Raw genomic sequence first — 17,962 nt, 5'->3', positions numbered from 1 at the left:
ACTAGCTATTTTTAATAAACACTTAATGCCTTCCTCTGGTGTATCACAATGCCATTAAATGTATGGGTATATGTTTCATGCTTAAAATACTCATACCCCCTAGACAGATGTTTTGCCCTTGAGGTCAATTTGACCCCAGCAATTTAAACCTCCAGAATATATTTTTAGCCAATTTTTTTTATCAGGTAATTGATGTTGTTTTTGTTCACTACCTAAATAGCTTTTTAAATAAAACATAACCCCAACCCACCTGACCACCCCTTTCTCCTAAACACGTACAAGTAAACAAGTACATATTTTTGTTATTTATAACATAGTACAGTTTCTGCTATCAAGGATAGTAACATGTCTTTTCCTCTGGGTCTCTGAGAAATGATGTTTTCCCTCCACCATGTTGTGTGTGTTGATTTGTATAGTGACCTCAGAAATTATCTAAAGCAGATGAATGTCAAATTGACCCCAAGGAACATGCAGTGATATGTACAGGACACTGAAAACATATGATCATGATAATTTTATCTTTACCTGGTTGTCTTCATTAATTTAGGAAAAGATTATTAAATATGAAGCAAAATAAAAATATGTCAAACATATATTTAGAGACATTAAAGATGATTGAATGGGGTTAAATTGACCCCATGGATAACAGAAGGGTTAAACTGGAAGTGGGCGTGGCTTACATCGTAAGTCCGTTATTGTAGAACATAACTATTATGTTCTACAATAATAAACTCCTAACTTTCCACAGTTCCTCGGCTACATCACTCGGGTTCATCATTCATTTCAACCAGATGTGGAACGTTCTGGAAAGCTTTCCATCTAATCTCACTGAGCAAGCTAGAGAACTATCTTTTTCCACAATCAAGGAGCTGTTGTTTACACTTGACAGCAATAGCCATCTAATAACATGTTATCAGATTTTACTCTTTGGTTTGTAGAATTCCGGCAAGATCAGAAAAGTTCACTAGACACGCAATCGGGATTAGGAAGCTGGCTCAGAATGGAATCCTTCAATCTGCATTTCAGACTTCTTCAAGCAGTTTTTAGGAAAATAATGAAATGTGTTTTTTAAAAAAATGACAAAAATTAATTTCGAATGCATTTCATATATAGTTTGGAAACCCCAGCAGAGAGGTGCTGCTCTGTCCACAGTGTATAGATAAACCAGCAGCTTTCTTCATATCTTTCCGGTCAGTTTGTATAGAAATATTTCAGAAACATGCCTCTTTTAAGCCAAATTTAGATCTACAACCTACTAGCTGAGGCATAAAATGTATTGTGCATCTTCTATTGGTAAATAAACATTAGCTTTGTCCCACGGGCTTCAGAATTGTACTAAAGAATAAAAGGAAAAGAAAAATCTCTCATTCGTCCCAAAACAGACCTCTAGTCTTAAGTAGGAACTAAAAAATCTCTAAACTTACTAGTATTCATACATTTATACTTCTTATATAGTTTGTTCAATTTGATTAATGTATCCATATTGAGTTATCCCAGGGTTAATACATTTCTAGCTGCTCTAGAACGTTCCACTGACTATCCATAAGTAAGTAACATGTCCTGCTTTTCAGGTGCACACTGTAATCAAGGCTATGCTAAAAATGTATTACGCTAAACCTAGCAATTGCCTAAGAAATGCTACGAGCTGATTCCATATGTTCACATATTTCCTTTCGAAACAGGAAGTCAGGAAGGGAGAATAGCGATTTGTTTGACTGTAGCTTAGCAAAAGTGACGAAATATGCAAAAGCAAGGAAGTAAATATCTCAGGAATCAAGCTTTCTGGCATAACACCAGCTAATAGCTATAATTTACAGTATTTTACTTATGCTAAGAGCTAAACAAAAGAAATTACCTGACAGATGGTTTATTCCTGTAAACAGTTTGAAATGATCTCCTTACACACCATCATTTAAATAGTTTTCAACCAGGAAACCAACATTTCTTGGATAAAACATTTGATTACTTAAAACTCTGTATCAAAGCTATGCATCTAGTCAGTCAGACATGAGCAAACCATGCTAGTCAGCTAGTTAAACTTTGCTAGCAGAGCTAGGGAATTATTACATGCAGCTTGGCACAACTAACAGATTGTTCTTGTGGCTGTCAATTGAATTTAATTACTGAGTATAAAATATCCTCATAGATAATTATTAGTTATTTTTAACATTCCAGCTAGCAGTGCTGACTAGCATGATATTAAGCCAAAGCCAAACGATAGGAACCCTGGTGTGCAAAATATGAGCGAAAAAGAAACTGTGGATCCCAGATCAGAATGGAAATGATACCGACGAAGCTCCCTTAGCTAAACACTCCAGAGGAATAGGGAGCAGGGTGGCATTTGGAACACAGCCACAGCATATAAGCTGTAGATTCCACAGAAAGTCGGCCTTAGCTTGACCTGAACTTCCTGTAATAGTTAGATGATTTTTGAGATTTATATTCTTTATCTAAATTGATTTGAAGGAATGAAGTTTCTTTTCTACTTTGTCACTTTTAGTGAGCGTAGGGCTTAGTCACAGAGGCGGTTGTTTTCTTTCTTTCTTTCTTTCTTTCTTTCTTTTTTTTAGAGGAGATGTAGGGGACAAATTCAGGAGTGATTGCTGTGTGAGAAGAAAAGCCTCCTGCCTCGAGAGTGCAGATCGAGTTACGAGGTCAGAGACAATTAGAGAAAGAGGATGGGACCTGGCTGCTGTTGTCATGGAGCCTGGACACACACACACACACACACACACACACACACACACACACAGACTACCTTCCTCTCACCTTTCTCTTTGAGTTGAAAAGGCCTCAGGCTATGAGAGTGAACATTTCTGGCGAGGCGTGAATGGAGTTTTAGTTTATTCTGATAGATCACTGCTTCCTGAGCATGGAGTCTCTGTCTCTTCTGTATTTTCCAAGTTACTATTATTACAGTTTTAATCCTACACCAATCTTTTAATTTAGGTTCGTTACGTCATCTCGATTGTACTGTAATAAAACATAAATCTGTCTTTCTGTCCATCAATCGAGCTACATGGAGATCCGAGTATGGGTAAGGTTTCTTCTAAAGACTTCTAAAAGGGTTCTACATTTCCTCCAGATACAGAAACCGAAGAGCACACACTGTATGTCTGTCTGGCTGGCTGGCTGTCTTTCTGCCACTTTATCCAAACAATGTGAACATGTTTAACTTTATAAATGAGAAGCTGTAAGATAAAGTCAGAAAAAAACCCTTGCACCTCATCCTAACCTCAATATCTATCTATCTATCTATCTATCTATCTATCTATCTATCTATCTATCTATCTATCTATCTATCTATCTATCTATCTATCTTTGCAGAAATCAATCTAGGGAGCATCAGTTCTGTCATGCCGTCTACAGTACATGATTGTACAAATGCATGCATGAGCAAAGGTGTTCCTATAGAAATGGCTAGGGAGTCTATCTATCTATCTATCTATCTATCTATCTATCTATCTATCTATCTATCTATCTATCTATCTATCTATCTATCTATCTACTAACCTTATTTGCTATAAATCTATAAAATACTATTATTTTAGACTCCTAATGATCAAACTTAACTTAATTATAGAATGTGAGACAATGAAAAGGATGTGTATGACTATAAGGGTTGCAATATTGTGTGCTTGTTTGTAACACACAGCAGAGAAATGACCCAATGTGAGAGAGAGTGAAAAATGAAGCATATATTTCTTATCTTTATTCTAGTCTTCCTGTTTTTCCGGAAAGTTTGTGTACTAGGATTAATTCTGTTATAGTCTTCAGCGATTCCGAGTTAGACTTTACAGCGAGTGAGTGAGGGAGAAAGCTGCTGTGTATTCCGTGGCTGTATCATGTAAATATGAGACACAGATTAGGAATGATGCAGAGATGAGAGAAAGCGCGAGGGAGTGTGATTTCAGTCAAAGCATCGCGCTGCAACGAGCCAGAAACTTCGACTCGCGTCGTTTCATTCACTTCCTGACGGAGTGTAAATGGAGGCTCACTTGTCAAACTTCTTGTCCTGTTGCGGGTTGTGTGTTTTTTTTTTCTTCTTCTTCTTTTTCTTCTTCTCATTTCTAAGAGCACAGCGTTCACACAACCTGCAGAAGAAAAAAAAAAACAAGTCCGGGCCTGAAACTGGAGAAATGCTGAGGGCCGGCATGACGCAGGAAAAAAAAAAACCCACATACACTTTCTCTCCCTGTCTTTCACTCTCTCTCTCTCTCTCTCTCTCTCTCTCTCTCTCTCTCTCTGTGTCTTGCTCTCTTTGTCTTCAGGCCAGCACCTAAGTGTTCAAAGCTTTGTCAGCCTCCAACACTTTGATATTCTTCCCTTCTTCCCAGGCTTCAAAAGAAGAAAGGGAACAATGGCCTTGTGACTCCGGGCTACACAAACCGAGCCAAAGCTCTACGAGTTATCAAATTTTCCTCATGAGGTGAAGGTGGCACATTTCGGAAATAAGCCTGGCATTTTTGTGGTTTCTCAGACACAGCATTCACTCTTCAGAGCCCGAGGCTTTGATAGCTGGAACATTTCCTGCATCTTTAATAAAGGTAAAGGTGAGGGCAAACCTGAGTCAGGTGGTCTGAACTCTGTCTTTTTCTTTCTTTCTTTTTTTTTTTTGTAATGTCTGAATTTCAGGATGAAAACGAGAGGCTGAGTGTGTTTATGCACGTCCTCATTGTGCTGAGCGACAGGCACCCTGGGGTCAGCGTGGGCGGGGCTTAAGTTCAATTCAATCACAAAGCTGATTATGTTTTTTTATTTATTATTTATATGCTTATATTTATATTTATTTATATTAAAATAATCACACATTTTGGTTTCTCTTGCCTGTTTAGCGCACAGCAATGTTGAATTCTCGCTGATTTTAATATTAATGTGCTTGGTCTAATGTTATTGTTTCTATAGCAACTAGGACTGTAGCAGATGCTCACATAAATTAAATGTAAACAATAAAACAGACGGCTTTGTGCTTTGTCACTAGCCGTAACGCTGTCTTATTAACGTCTAGAGAGAGAGAGAGAGAGAGAGAGAGAAAGAGCAAGAAAGAGAGAGATAGAAGAGAAGAGAGATGGAATGGAATGACTGTAACAAAAATGATAACAGGACCTTCAGTGTCAACTTAAGAGATAAAACGTAATCCCTGTTGTTCTTCATAAATACAGAAATATATAATATTCAGCTATTTTTTTTCTTTACACTGTACAATAGTGAGCCTGTAAGGCAGCTCCCGTGTCGGCGTAACTCACCCTGAAGAAAAGAAAAGTAACTTCTGAAACAAGGACTCCAGTTCAGAAATGTGGAGCAGCCATCACTTTCACCGTGCTTAGCATTAATAACAAAAAGCCTGGCTATTAAAACCAATGAAAATCTCCATAAAGACATATCCTGCTCTTGTCTAAACTTGAACCGAGTCAGGCAGGGATTGAATAACTTCCTCTAAAAATCTCCTGCTGGACGCAAACAAGCTGGTATTTTTAATTCTGGGCCTCAAATGAGACATTCAGTCTAAACGGAAAAAAAAAAAAAAAAATCTCACCTTCCGTTGGGAGCACTGCTCTTTGGCAGCAAGTTCAAAAGGTAGAGAGAGAGAGAGAGAGAGAGAGAGAGAGGCAGGAGGGAGGAAGTGCACAGGAGCGAAGTTCACTCCGCCAACAGATGGAAATGATGGCTGTCGTGATTTTGGCTGCAAACTGAACTCAGAAACAATTAGACACCAACAGATGGAAGTCTTCATGTTCAAAATCTCAACAACCCTCTTTACAAAAATCAGAGGAGAACGTCTGGAGGCAAACACACACACACACACACATACAAAATAATCTGCCATGGCTGGCTCACAGGAAAATTTCTATACACAATAAAGTTCAAAACTTGCATATTTAGACACATTTTATTCAACACCCTTTATTTTATTCACTAGAAATGTATACAGTGTCGATGTGAACGATATAAAAACCGCACACCAACTGCGCTTTACTTCATTTCAAGTATAAAGCGATAAAAAACACTAGATGATAAATAAGATGTTACTGGAACAGGAAGGTGTGTGTGTGTGTGTGTCAGAACAGCAGCATACTGATGCTTTATTACCCGAAAATCTTTTCTGTGTGTGTGTGTAGGGAGGTGTATTTTATTTTCTGTAAATGTAACATATTTTATTACAAATATTATGGTATATAATTGTACTAATCAAATTCATACATATTAGTATGAAATAAAAAAATATATATAACCAGAACAGAAAGTCGATGCTCAAGAACCCCATGGCTCGGGGCTTCATTGTTAAACCACAGGAAATGAAGCGTGATTTCTTTTTTTTTTTCCTTCTCATTTTTATTTGTTGTGCCTTAACATCCAGCGTCATTCTATCCATCAGTCTCTTCCTCTCTTTCGTTTGTGATCAGATTTCCCCCAAAAAAACGCAGCCCAAAACAAAGTAAATAATGCCTCGGTACAGGTCTACAGTTGTTAGATTTGCCTTTGATGGACGATCCGAAGCTGTAAAGAGCATTACAGGCTCAGACGCTGCTTCACAGCGGATTCTCTCTCAAATCCGAAACAATATTTTGTTTAAAATGGCGCGTGACGCTGTGCCAGCCCCAGAATGAAACTCTACAACCGCCCACTCCTCTTTTCTCTCCTGCTGCCTCTCGGAGGAGGAGGAGGCCCAGACAGGACAGTGATACTGTGTGTGTGTGTGTGTGTGTGTTTAACTTTTCTTGGGGACCAAATGTCCCCGTGATGACAGATATACATGATAATATTGATAGTTTGAGTCGGTCCTCATGAGGAAAAGCCATTAATGTTAAAATCAATTTTATTTCCTTCATTAATACACAATTTACTTGTTTATTTTATTATGTTAGTATTAGGAAGGATTAGTAGCTACATTTTGTTACATATCGGCATATTGATGCAATATTAAAATCCCTGTGTGTGTGTGTGTGTGTGTTAGAGATAGAGAGACAGAGAGAGAGATGTATTTTATTTGCTTGCTTCTTGACAGTAAGTGTCTCTACAATGACCAAAAATCTGAAAAGCTGGGACATTGTGGGTCATTGTATAGCCACAGTAGTATATTTATCACGTCATTGATGAGCTTGTGCGTGTTTTTCTGTATAAATGTGTGTTTTCTTGGATGTAGTCTCTTTATATCTATAAAATGCGAACAATTAGTAGTTGTAGTAGTAGTAGTAGTACTGTGATACATAAGGCTCCGTAAAAAGGTGTGTGTGTGTGTGAGAGAGAGAGAGAGAGAGAGAGTGTGTTTCTGTAAAAATGTTTACTTGGACATTATTTCTTTATAAAATTATTATTTCTATAACAATGAGAGATTCTGAGATTACAGGGACATTTCTAAAAGAAATATAGTACAGATAGTGTGTGTGTGTGTATGTGTGTGTGTGTATGTGTGTGTGTGTGTGTGTGTGTGTAAGTGAGTCATGTTTTATCTCTTGAGGACCAAATGTCCCCATAATGGTAAGAATGTCTGACATTTTGACCTTGTGTGGACATTCGTCTCGTTCCCATAAGGAAAAGCATTTAAAAAAATGAACCCAAGCCCAAATATTTCTTTTTGCTTACTGAGGTTAAGATTAGGGGTCGGGACAGGTGTGAGCGTCTCATCTTTTTTTATTTAGCTACTGTAAAACACAAGTTCCTGGAAATATCCCACAAAGATTAGCAAAAATTAGTAACTTGTGTGTGCTTTAGTTCATGTTTTTAGGGAAAACAAAAAGACCATTCTGACCCTTGAGGGACATCTTACCGGAAAATCACAAAAAGAGCTCCAGTGCAGATTTACTGGGATGATTTCAAGTAAATCCCCGATATAGACAGAAGTGTGTTTGTGTGAACCGTGTGTATGGTTGTGTGTTTGTGGATTTGGTTTTATTTTCCTATGAGAGGACATAAAATGGTCCAATAATAATAAAACCTGAAAAGTTCTGACATTGTGAGGACATTTTATTGGTAGAGCTGCGTTTACAGGAACACACGGGAAAACCCTTGTGTGTGTGTGTGTGTGTGTGTGTGTGTGTGTATGTGTGTGTACCGTCTGTTCCCTGGACAGAGGTGACCGGCCATATGCTGTCATTCCTCAGACTCGTTCAGCCTTGACGCTGAATGAATTTATTATCTATTTTCTTGTGTGTGTGTGTGTGTGTGTGTTTTCACCACTACCTAAAAAGCCTGACTCCTTTTCAGTCTCTCTCTCTCTCTTTCTCTCTCTCTCACACACACACACACACACACACACACACACACACACGCACACACAAACTGATGTATTCTTTTTTTTCCCTCCCCCTGTCGCCGAGCTTTATGATGAAAACTGATACACAACTCAGTGATAGAGTTTCGGGATAAATTATTCACGCTTTCTTGGAGGACATCCATTTTACAAATCCACCCCCACCCCTAGCCTCTCCTTTTACAAACCCACAATCCTTTTAATTGATCTGTTCCTCCACAGGCCATTTTCCAAAACCTATATATCTATATATGTGCATTTTATCATCTCGAAAATGACATCACGGGGTGTCACATGGTTTCTTTGCTACCTTACAAGCATCTTCAAGGGCTCTCATTTCAATTTAGATATCTACAGCAATAATATTAATTCAGTCGTTAATGTCGTGATCGTTGGTATTTAAACGTAGTTTATAGCTGTTTCATGTCTAAGGTAAAGATATTATATAAACAGTTGTAGTAGTTATTGTGTATAATGAAAGGCTTGTAGGAAGCAAATAATGGGACTCAAGTACTGAAGTTATTCAGGAAGTGGAAGCTGAGACAGATCCGGTTGCAGTTCAGCTTGACGAAGCAGACGAACCCAAAAACGTGAAGCAGAGTCAATTTCAAAAAACAGGCAAAGGTCAAACAGGGTAAATTAAGCAAAGCCTAAAAACAGCAGTCAAAAAAAACAGGCAGAGAATTAAAAAAGAACAAAAAAGCCGATGTACACAAGGCTTGGTAAAGTCAGATATAAGCTGAATATTAACTTCACAAACTTCCTGTGAATGAAAATGTGTGTGATTTGGGAACAGGTGTGTGATCAGAAGTCAGGTGAATGGAAGCAGGTTCACGGTAGTGGATTTTGGGGTGCGTAGTCCGGGGCGGCCATGTTTGTAGGACATGTTGGTGTGTTTCCTTGGAATTGGAGTGTCGCAGATTGCACATATCTGACAAATGACTAAAGATTCAAACGTAACCATCCATCTTTATTATCCATGATTAAATAAATGTTGATTTTTAGAGAAATTTTTATGATGGTCTGTTTAGGGTGAAAACGTAACAATATATTGATGCCTAGCTTATGTTCAGTGCTCACCTGCAGAACTCTATTATTTGCAGTGAGGCATCTCATCTCTTCTGTGTCCCACAACGTTCCCCTGCCACCTCATGTTGTGGAAACTTATGATATCATCACCAGATAAAACACACATACAGGTTACTTTACTTCCTTAACAAGTGCAGACCCGAGTATGAGTTCACATTCACATGAATCACAGCACAATTCCAGTGCAACCAAAGTCACACTACAGGTAGTCTGGGGTTTGGTACCACAGTGAGCTTCCTGGTGCACATGACAGCTTTACAGTTGGTCCACATTCCCAGATTTTTTAAAGAGTCAGGACAGAGGTGTGACTAGTGAGGGAAAGACTGTTTATATCTGATATGCTGTACTATACAGAATTTGTTTAGTTATTCCACAACTTTAAATGTAACTAGAGTATAAAAGGATAAAATGTATGAGTCAGTTATTGTGCAGTTGGTGTGCTTTAGGAGGAATAAAGTAGTTCATTGTGCTTAGATTTCACAATAATAAAATCAATGACACCATTTTATTATTGATTATTTTCTATAACAGCAAGCTCTGTCATATTTTAGGCCTTATGGAAGCATAGAGGTCCTGAAACCAATTCAATCCATCCATTCATCCATCCATCCATCCATCCATAGGCCCACCAACCTACCCACCCATCGATCCTAATCCATTCTATCCCACAATCCACCTGACCCATACATCCAGCCATCTACCTATCCATCCGTCCATCCAATCATCCATTCATCCTATCCTACCCTATCCTATCCTACCCTATCCTATCCTATCCTATCCTATCCTATCCAATCTATTCATCCATCCATGCATCCATCCATTCATCCTATCCTATCTGTCTGTCCAGCCATCCATCCGTCCATCCAATCATCCATTCATCCTATCCTATCCTACCCTATCCTATCCTACCCTATCCTATCCTATCCTATCCTATCCTATCCTATCCTATCCTATCCTATCCTATCCTATCTATTCATCCATCCATGCATCCATCCATTCATCCTATCCTATCTGTCTGTCCAGCCATCCATCCGTCCATCCCATCCTATCCTATCCTATACATCCGTCCGTCCATCCGTCCGTCCATCCACCCATCCATCCATCCATCCATTCATATTTGTAGCATTTATCCTACACAGGGTCGTATGGAACCAGAGGACGGCCACAAGCAGAGGGACATCCTGGATTGAATGCCAGTCCATCACAGATCACAATTGCATACTGCCAATCAGCCTACAATGTATGTTTATAGACCGGGGGAGGAAACCAGAGAACCCTGATCAAACCCAAAAGCATGGGAAGAACATGCACACTCAATGAACAAAGGACGAAGGCAAAAATCAAACCCCCTAACTGTAAAGGTGTGAGACAACATGCTTGACACACATTCTTACATTATACCCTATTTATATACATGTCTGTCTAGCAGCTGGCTGTGAAATCACATCTCAAAACACTAACGTTTCCCAAGTATTAACTTATGTATAAGGCTCTTTGTGTCTCCTTGTGTCTCCATGCTTCATGATGGATACACATGCACCTGAAATATTCTGCATTTTTTAGAGACTTCTTTAAAAGATGGTTTCGTCAGGCAGGAGCAACCGCACAACGATATATTGTTTTCGAAGCGGCTGTGTGATCGCCGTGAACTCAGCTAATGCCAGATCCAGCTGCTCGGATGGATCTTTAATTGAAAAAAAAAAATCTTGGCCCGTGCAGAATTTGTTGGACAGAAGTCGCTCATCTCCCCGAGGGAAATAAGTAATGAAAAGAAAATAGCTTCTCTCCTCCTTTAATACCTGTTGAAGCCATAAAGAATAGCAGGAGGTGGGAAAATAATGGACTGAGCCACGGCGAGTGGGCAGATAACTTTCATATTACATCGTACATCTGCTAAGAAGGTTTTCTTGCAATTGGATTAAATGTTATTGCCATTCAGCTCTCGGAGAAGCATACGGTGGCAGCTCATATAGCATTTTTTAAAACTCGTCAGATTTATTTGGAGATGAAAGATGTATTTTTATGTGCAAGTTGCACCCACTTTGGATAAGAAAAAAAGGCCATAACTGGAGTTTTTTCTCAGTTAAAATAAACAGTGAAGGGTAGAGCAGACGCTCTGGAGACTGGAGAAGATAACTGATGAGTCTAGCAGCGCAGAAAGAGAAATAAAAGAAAGGCTTTTCTGTACTGTGGCTGTGCTGCGAGACACGCTGATCTCAACAGTCAAATAGTCACAAAAATTCCCAAACTGCTTGCTGATTATCTGAAACCTTCCACCACAATCGTGCTAGAAATATAACTATGTTATAACTCCCATTATTTACTCTAATCACCTCACTAATTAGATTCAACCAACATAATGGATCCTAATTTTCTCCAGATTATCCATACTGGCTATTTAGCTTGCTATCCTGCTAACACAGAAAACAGTTTGACTTTAGCAAGCTACTACAATTAAGGAATATTCTACAAGGTGCCTGAATTATGTATTATAGTACGAAAAGCCAGTCGAGGACTCCTGATTTGAGTTGGTTTCCTTCTATTTCCTGTCAATCAGAGCAACACTAGCCAATCATGAGCAGCTGTGAGCTCAGGTATGTGGAAGAGGGCTAATAGACGATCTTTCCACAGATTGTGTTACGCTGCCCAGTGATGCCGCACGAGAAAAAGATCTGTAGCTGTTGGATAAAAAAACATAAAATGGAAAGAAAAAAATAAATTTAGTGAAAACATATTAGTAGACGGAAGAAAAGCCGATCATTTTCTTGTTATGTAGAAACCATGTTTCTAAATGTGCAGCATGCGATTATTTACATAACTTATTTTTTTGGCCGATGTTTTTTAAGATCCGTATTATTTTCCTGTTCAAGTACATTGTAGCCTTTTCTTGTATGGAATTGTTGCCAAGATGGCTGCCGAGTGGGCTGACTACACACCTAAACATCAGCCTTTCCTCTAGCTATGTGTTAGCTGGTAGCTAATCTGGTGTCATGTACAGCACAGATGGTTAACGTGGCTATATTAAACTAACATTAAACTAATTTTAGCACAGTGCACCAAATATTTCCCTGAAATATTATGCACTTTATACAGACATTCATTATTTCACTAAAAACTAAGAAATCTTGTTGAATTTGTGTACATCTAAATTTGTACACTGGTGTCACAGGACTGAACTGAGTTACATTCAGAGCCGCCGATCGCAATACCGGTTCTGGGGCTCGAGCACCCATGGAAATAGCCGAGCACCAATGTAAAATTGGGATCAGGATCGGAATGTAGGGATCGGGATCGGAATGCTAGGAATGTAACTCAGTTCAGTCATGTGACAGCAGCGTACAAATTTACAGAAAAACTCCAGATATATGCGCCATTAATTTAAACCAATCAAAAACACTTTTGAATTCCGTAAGCCTCTCTGATTGGTGGATCTCGCGGGTCGTAATATCTAGATAGAGTGGCTGCGACGAAAGACGAAATCATCACCTATGTTTACATAAATATAAATGAATGTAAAATGTACATATCTCACATTTATTTCTGACTAATATTTACATATATTTTTATGCATATTATATTTTGTCTGTTAGTGTAATTTAACCATTGAATCTATCTATCTATCTATCTATCTATCTATCTATCTATCTATCTATCTATCTATCTATCTATCTATCTATCTATCTATCTATCCAATTTGTTAAAAAAACAACAACTCATTCATATTGAAGTAACGATCAAGCCCAGGTTGCTGGCATTCAGCAACAGTTACATAAACACACACGTTTCTGTTTCCTGTGTGCTAATTTTAACACAGTTAAAGATCTAGTTCCAACAGTGCCAACATCCTCACAAGATTTGATAATGAAATAGGTTTACTGTACATTAACACTATATGAACTGATCACGCTCACTCTACATAATTCAGTCTACTAATCAGAAACATGTTTAAGTTTATTATAAGTAATGAAATACAGTTTCGGCGAGAAGCTAATTTTTTATGTAATATATGATGCAAATCTGATCTATCGCATGTTTTTCAGTGTAGCTGGCTGAGAATTAAACTATGCTAAGTAAAAAAAAAAATACTTAAATAGATAAAAAAACAACATGCAAAAATCCAAATTTGATCATTTTCTCCTTTTTTTTCTTTCAGGATACATACATCATTTGCTTTCTAACTAGCTACTAACAAAGCTCTCAGGTAAAAAAAAAAAACAAAAAACAAAAAAGGAATACACGGCCTCATAAAAACAATTTAAATGCCACAAATCAAATGCTACAGTTTTAAAATATGAAGTATTTTCTCCAGGGCCAGTGATAGCACAATGATTTTTATGGCAGATGGTTGTTATGTTTGGTGATTGGCGGGTGTGTTGAGATTAGCGAGCCTCCCATGTGCACGTTTCGGGCCTCTGCTGTGTGTTTTGGCATGCGTGGCTCGGAATAAGTGTTGTTTCAGCGCAGCACGCTTGTTTTTTTTCCCACAAACTCCCCACACACACACTCTGAGGGATGGAAAATGGTTTATGGTTATTTTCTCTTTCTCTTGATTTTAACCTTGCTGCAGTGTTCGCTACTTAGCGAGGTTCCGTCCCATTGCCCCAGGCCTTCTTTCTGTGTTTTATAGCAATGCGAATATAACATTGATTTTAAAATTGCATGTTGGTTTCAGTCATGTCATGTCAGGTGTGTGTGTGTTTGTGTGTATTGGATGAGGGATTGGTGAATAATAGATGAAAGGAATGTGGCAGACATTACTACTGTTCTCACCTCAAATTATATCAATAATATTAATAAGCATGAAAAATAAGTAAAGAATAAACCATAATGAAAACCATTAGTGATGCTGTGGGCTGACTGCAGCACATCCTGAAGCGTTTTATTCCTCTTACACCACAGCAAACCTCCAACATTCAGTAATACAATTACAGTTATGTCCTGTTATCCATCATGTTATACCTAGCAGCATTATACATATCCTTCAGCTCTCGTTTTATTCTATATAACTATCCTAGTTACTATAGAAACAAGCGAATTAACACAAACCTGATATTTGCTTTGCAGCTGATGTTATTGCCAGAGCTTCTGTTCCTGATTAGAAAATCAATCAGCAGCTTCTGAGCATTTGAATTTGAGAAAAAACGAAGAGGGCTGTGGTGTAATAGAAAGGTAGCAGGTCACAATACTGGAAGGTATTTTCACAATACACACGAAATTCTCATTTTATAGTAAAACTGGAGGAAATAAAAGACGCAGAGACTATGACATAAAATGGATTATAAAAAAATAATAGTAATACTCTCCGAAAAATCCCATTCTTTCTGATATCAGTAACAAATTGTCATATTGCAGAGTCAAAAATATAAATATGAGTTTTAAAAAATGATTTGTTGGAAAAATGTGGCCAGGCAAATAAAAAAATTCACAAACTAGAGCCAAAAAAATATAAAACATAGGAGTTAAATCTATTCATTTTCTTTTCCCTCCCTCCCTCTCTCTCTCTCTCTCTCTCTCTGTCTCTGTCTCTCTCTTCACACCACGGCTTCAGTAACAAGGCCACAAGAAATGATGCGGTTCAGCGGGAGACAAGCAGACCTGGCGAGACGCAGGAATTCCCTGAACACATTCATCATTCCCTCGCTCTCTCTCTTTTTCCAAAAACACGCTGGCGTCACTTCAAAAAGCCTCGAGCAGTCCAAGTCAGCTCGCATAAAAGCCATGTCCTCTTCATGTTCTCCGTCTCCGGATCTTAAAAACGACTGAACAAATAACCATTAATTTTTTTTTTCCTTAGTGAGCTTTTCTTGCAGACAGAAGTACTTCATTTCTTAGTCTACATACTGGAAGTTTATTAGAGAGTTATTTAGTTTCTCTCTCTCTCTCTCTCTCTCTCTCTCTCTGTGTATTTCACATTGTGTATACTTTCTTCTGCCAGTTACAGATTTTATGGAAGGCATTTTTCTTGACTCATGGCTACAGTGGTTTTTGCACATAAATAAATACTCATCAGTGCTGATTCGCTCTGTATATTACCCGAAGGTATTTGAAAACAAGTTTAACTTCAGTTTATAATTACAGACTACATCAAATCTGGCACAATCAAAATGACTTTTGGACATATTTAGCATTTCAACTAGCATACAAGTGTTACTGTTCAGTGGAAAATACCATTTCCAAATAAAAAAATAGTCTAATTAGGGCTATGGTGACATATTGCTATGGCTGTGTTGCTTAATCAGGAAACGGGAAACGGTTACATCACTCGCTTTATGATTGTCTGTGATCTGGTCTTTGTAGCAGCATCCTTTAGAAGTCCTTGTCTCAAATCCATTCATGAGAATGAAGTCGCAACTTGACTTCTATTCGCAACTGTTCGCTTGGTAACATAGCTAACAATCTTGCTAATTAGCTTAACGATTAAAGATTTCAGTTGAGCTGTAATGTTTAACACACAGGATAACTTCTAATATATCTAGACACATAAATATGAGCGTTAACTTAAAAAGAAGTCGAATCTCAAAAATGTTTGCATTGTAGCGCTATTTCTCTTGTAATCTAAAGCAGTCTCTGGCAAAAGAATTTCCTTCAGGATTAATAAAGTACTATCTTACTTTATCTTATCTTACATTATAAAATTACAGAATGCTAGTATCTGTTAGCACTCTGTTATCTGTTATCTGTCAGTATCTGTTAGCTAATTAAAAATATTTTACAAACCAGCCAATCGATGTATATAAATCTGGAATGATCACCAGTTGTGTTAGTGTTTTAGACTCTAAAGTATTAACTTAAAGATCCTGGGATATGACATCCTCACTTTTTGTCAAGGTAACTAAAGACTGATTCAGGTTTCTTAACTTGAAATCAAATCGATCAGTGTATCTCTGATTTAGCTATGAGACAAGTGTTTAGTTAACGTTAATTAGCTATATTTATTAAGGTTCCCACCTAGCAAAAATAGTGGAAACCTACACATTTCAAAGTTAAGGATAATGATAATTGTTGATTGATGGTGATTAAAGTAGTGTGAGTGGCAGGTCAACAGTCACAGATATTAGAAAACATTTCTCACCATCTCTGAGAGATATTAGACAAGTGATTTGTTATTAAAAATATTTTGCATAATGTTTTTTCCTGTTTTTTTTTGTTTTTGCATTATTATTTTTATATTCATTTTATTGCATTTATTGCATCCCCACCCCTCCAGCAGAAATACACATTATTATTATTATTATTATTATTATTATTTATTAATTAATTAATACATTTATTTAAATTATATATATATATATATATATATATATATATTTTATTTTTTTACATTTTTTAAAAAATATATTTGCTCAGATACTGAGCGTTAAAGAGACAGACTTGAGCGCAGAAGCATAAAAAATGATGATCGATCAAATGATCGAATAGGAGCAACTCGAAGATAAATCCCAAAGCTGGCTCATTCACATCATGTTGTTTTATACATTCTGCATCGTGTGTTTAATAATTACAAGAATTACAAGTTTCCTTTCTATAAAATTGTTAAAGAGTCAGTAATTGCTTGTATAAATTTGTAGCCATTCTTTTGCTCTTCTGAAACACTGAAAAGGGTTATAACTCTTCTAGCAGCTCCCACTTGCCTCTAAATAAGCACAGGTGGGATTTTTCTGTTCACACACACTTAAGTACTGCAGAGACCAACAGTGCATGTCCACACACACACACACACACAGAACACATAAGCCTTGCTCGACCTTCCCCATTCCAGTTAACACTGTTCCCATGTCCCATATGGCTAACAAAAAAGTCAAACAAAATACACTAAACTTTCTCCATTTTCTCAGCATCTTACTAGAATTCATAATGAGCAACTGAATAGATAGATAGATAGATAGATAGATAGATAGATAGATAGATAGATAGATAGATAGATAGATAGATAGATAGATAGATAGATAGATAGATAGATAGAGGCATGAAATCAACAGGTGATTCGTAAATTTACCTAATACATTAAATTAACTGTGGAGCTGCTTGGATAATAAGAGTCTTGCTGTGGGAGCTCATCTGGAGTGTAGCCTTTATTCTCCACACATACACACACACACACACACACACACACTAAAACACACACACCACTCCAGCTGGCACTGCAGCCTGGCATGACAGAATGTGACAGAGAATCCGGAGACGAGGGACTCGGGGAATCCCGTAACAATAACACGGCTGGCCCAGATGAAATAAAGCCAGGATTAAATCAGAGCCACCGCCCACCTGCCAATACAACATTATATGAAATTTATATGTTTAACTGTTGTGTGTAACAGTATGATAAATTCACAATAAAATCCAATATGGCGGTTTTGCGTCCGGTATGGTGTCTGTTTACAGTGTTTCAAGAGGATGACATTAAATGGTGTAGAACACAGCAGCCATAGTGGAAAGGTCAGTTACTCGGTGAGGAAAACTACAAGAAACACACATTTTCATGTTTCTTCTTCTTCTTTTAGGATGACCATGTCCCCACATACTGTGACAGTACCTTCTGCATTCGATTCAGCACCTACTTGATTTGATTCAGCACCTGCTGCATATAATTCAGTACTTCCTCGATTCAATTCAGTACCCACT

The sequence above is a fragment of the Hemibagrus wyckioides genome, linkage group LG23 (genome assembly GCF_019097595.1).
Source record: "Hemibagrus wyckioides isolate EC202008001 linkage group LG23, SWU_Hwy_1.0, whole genome shotgun sequence".
Taxonomy (NCBI): Eukaryota; Metazoa; Chordata; class Actinopteri; order Siluriformes; family Bagridae; genus Hemibagrus; species Hemibagrus wyckioides.
The sequence above is the reverse complement of the archived record's forward strand: the minus strand, read 5'-3'. Positions refer to the sequence as shown.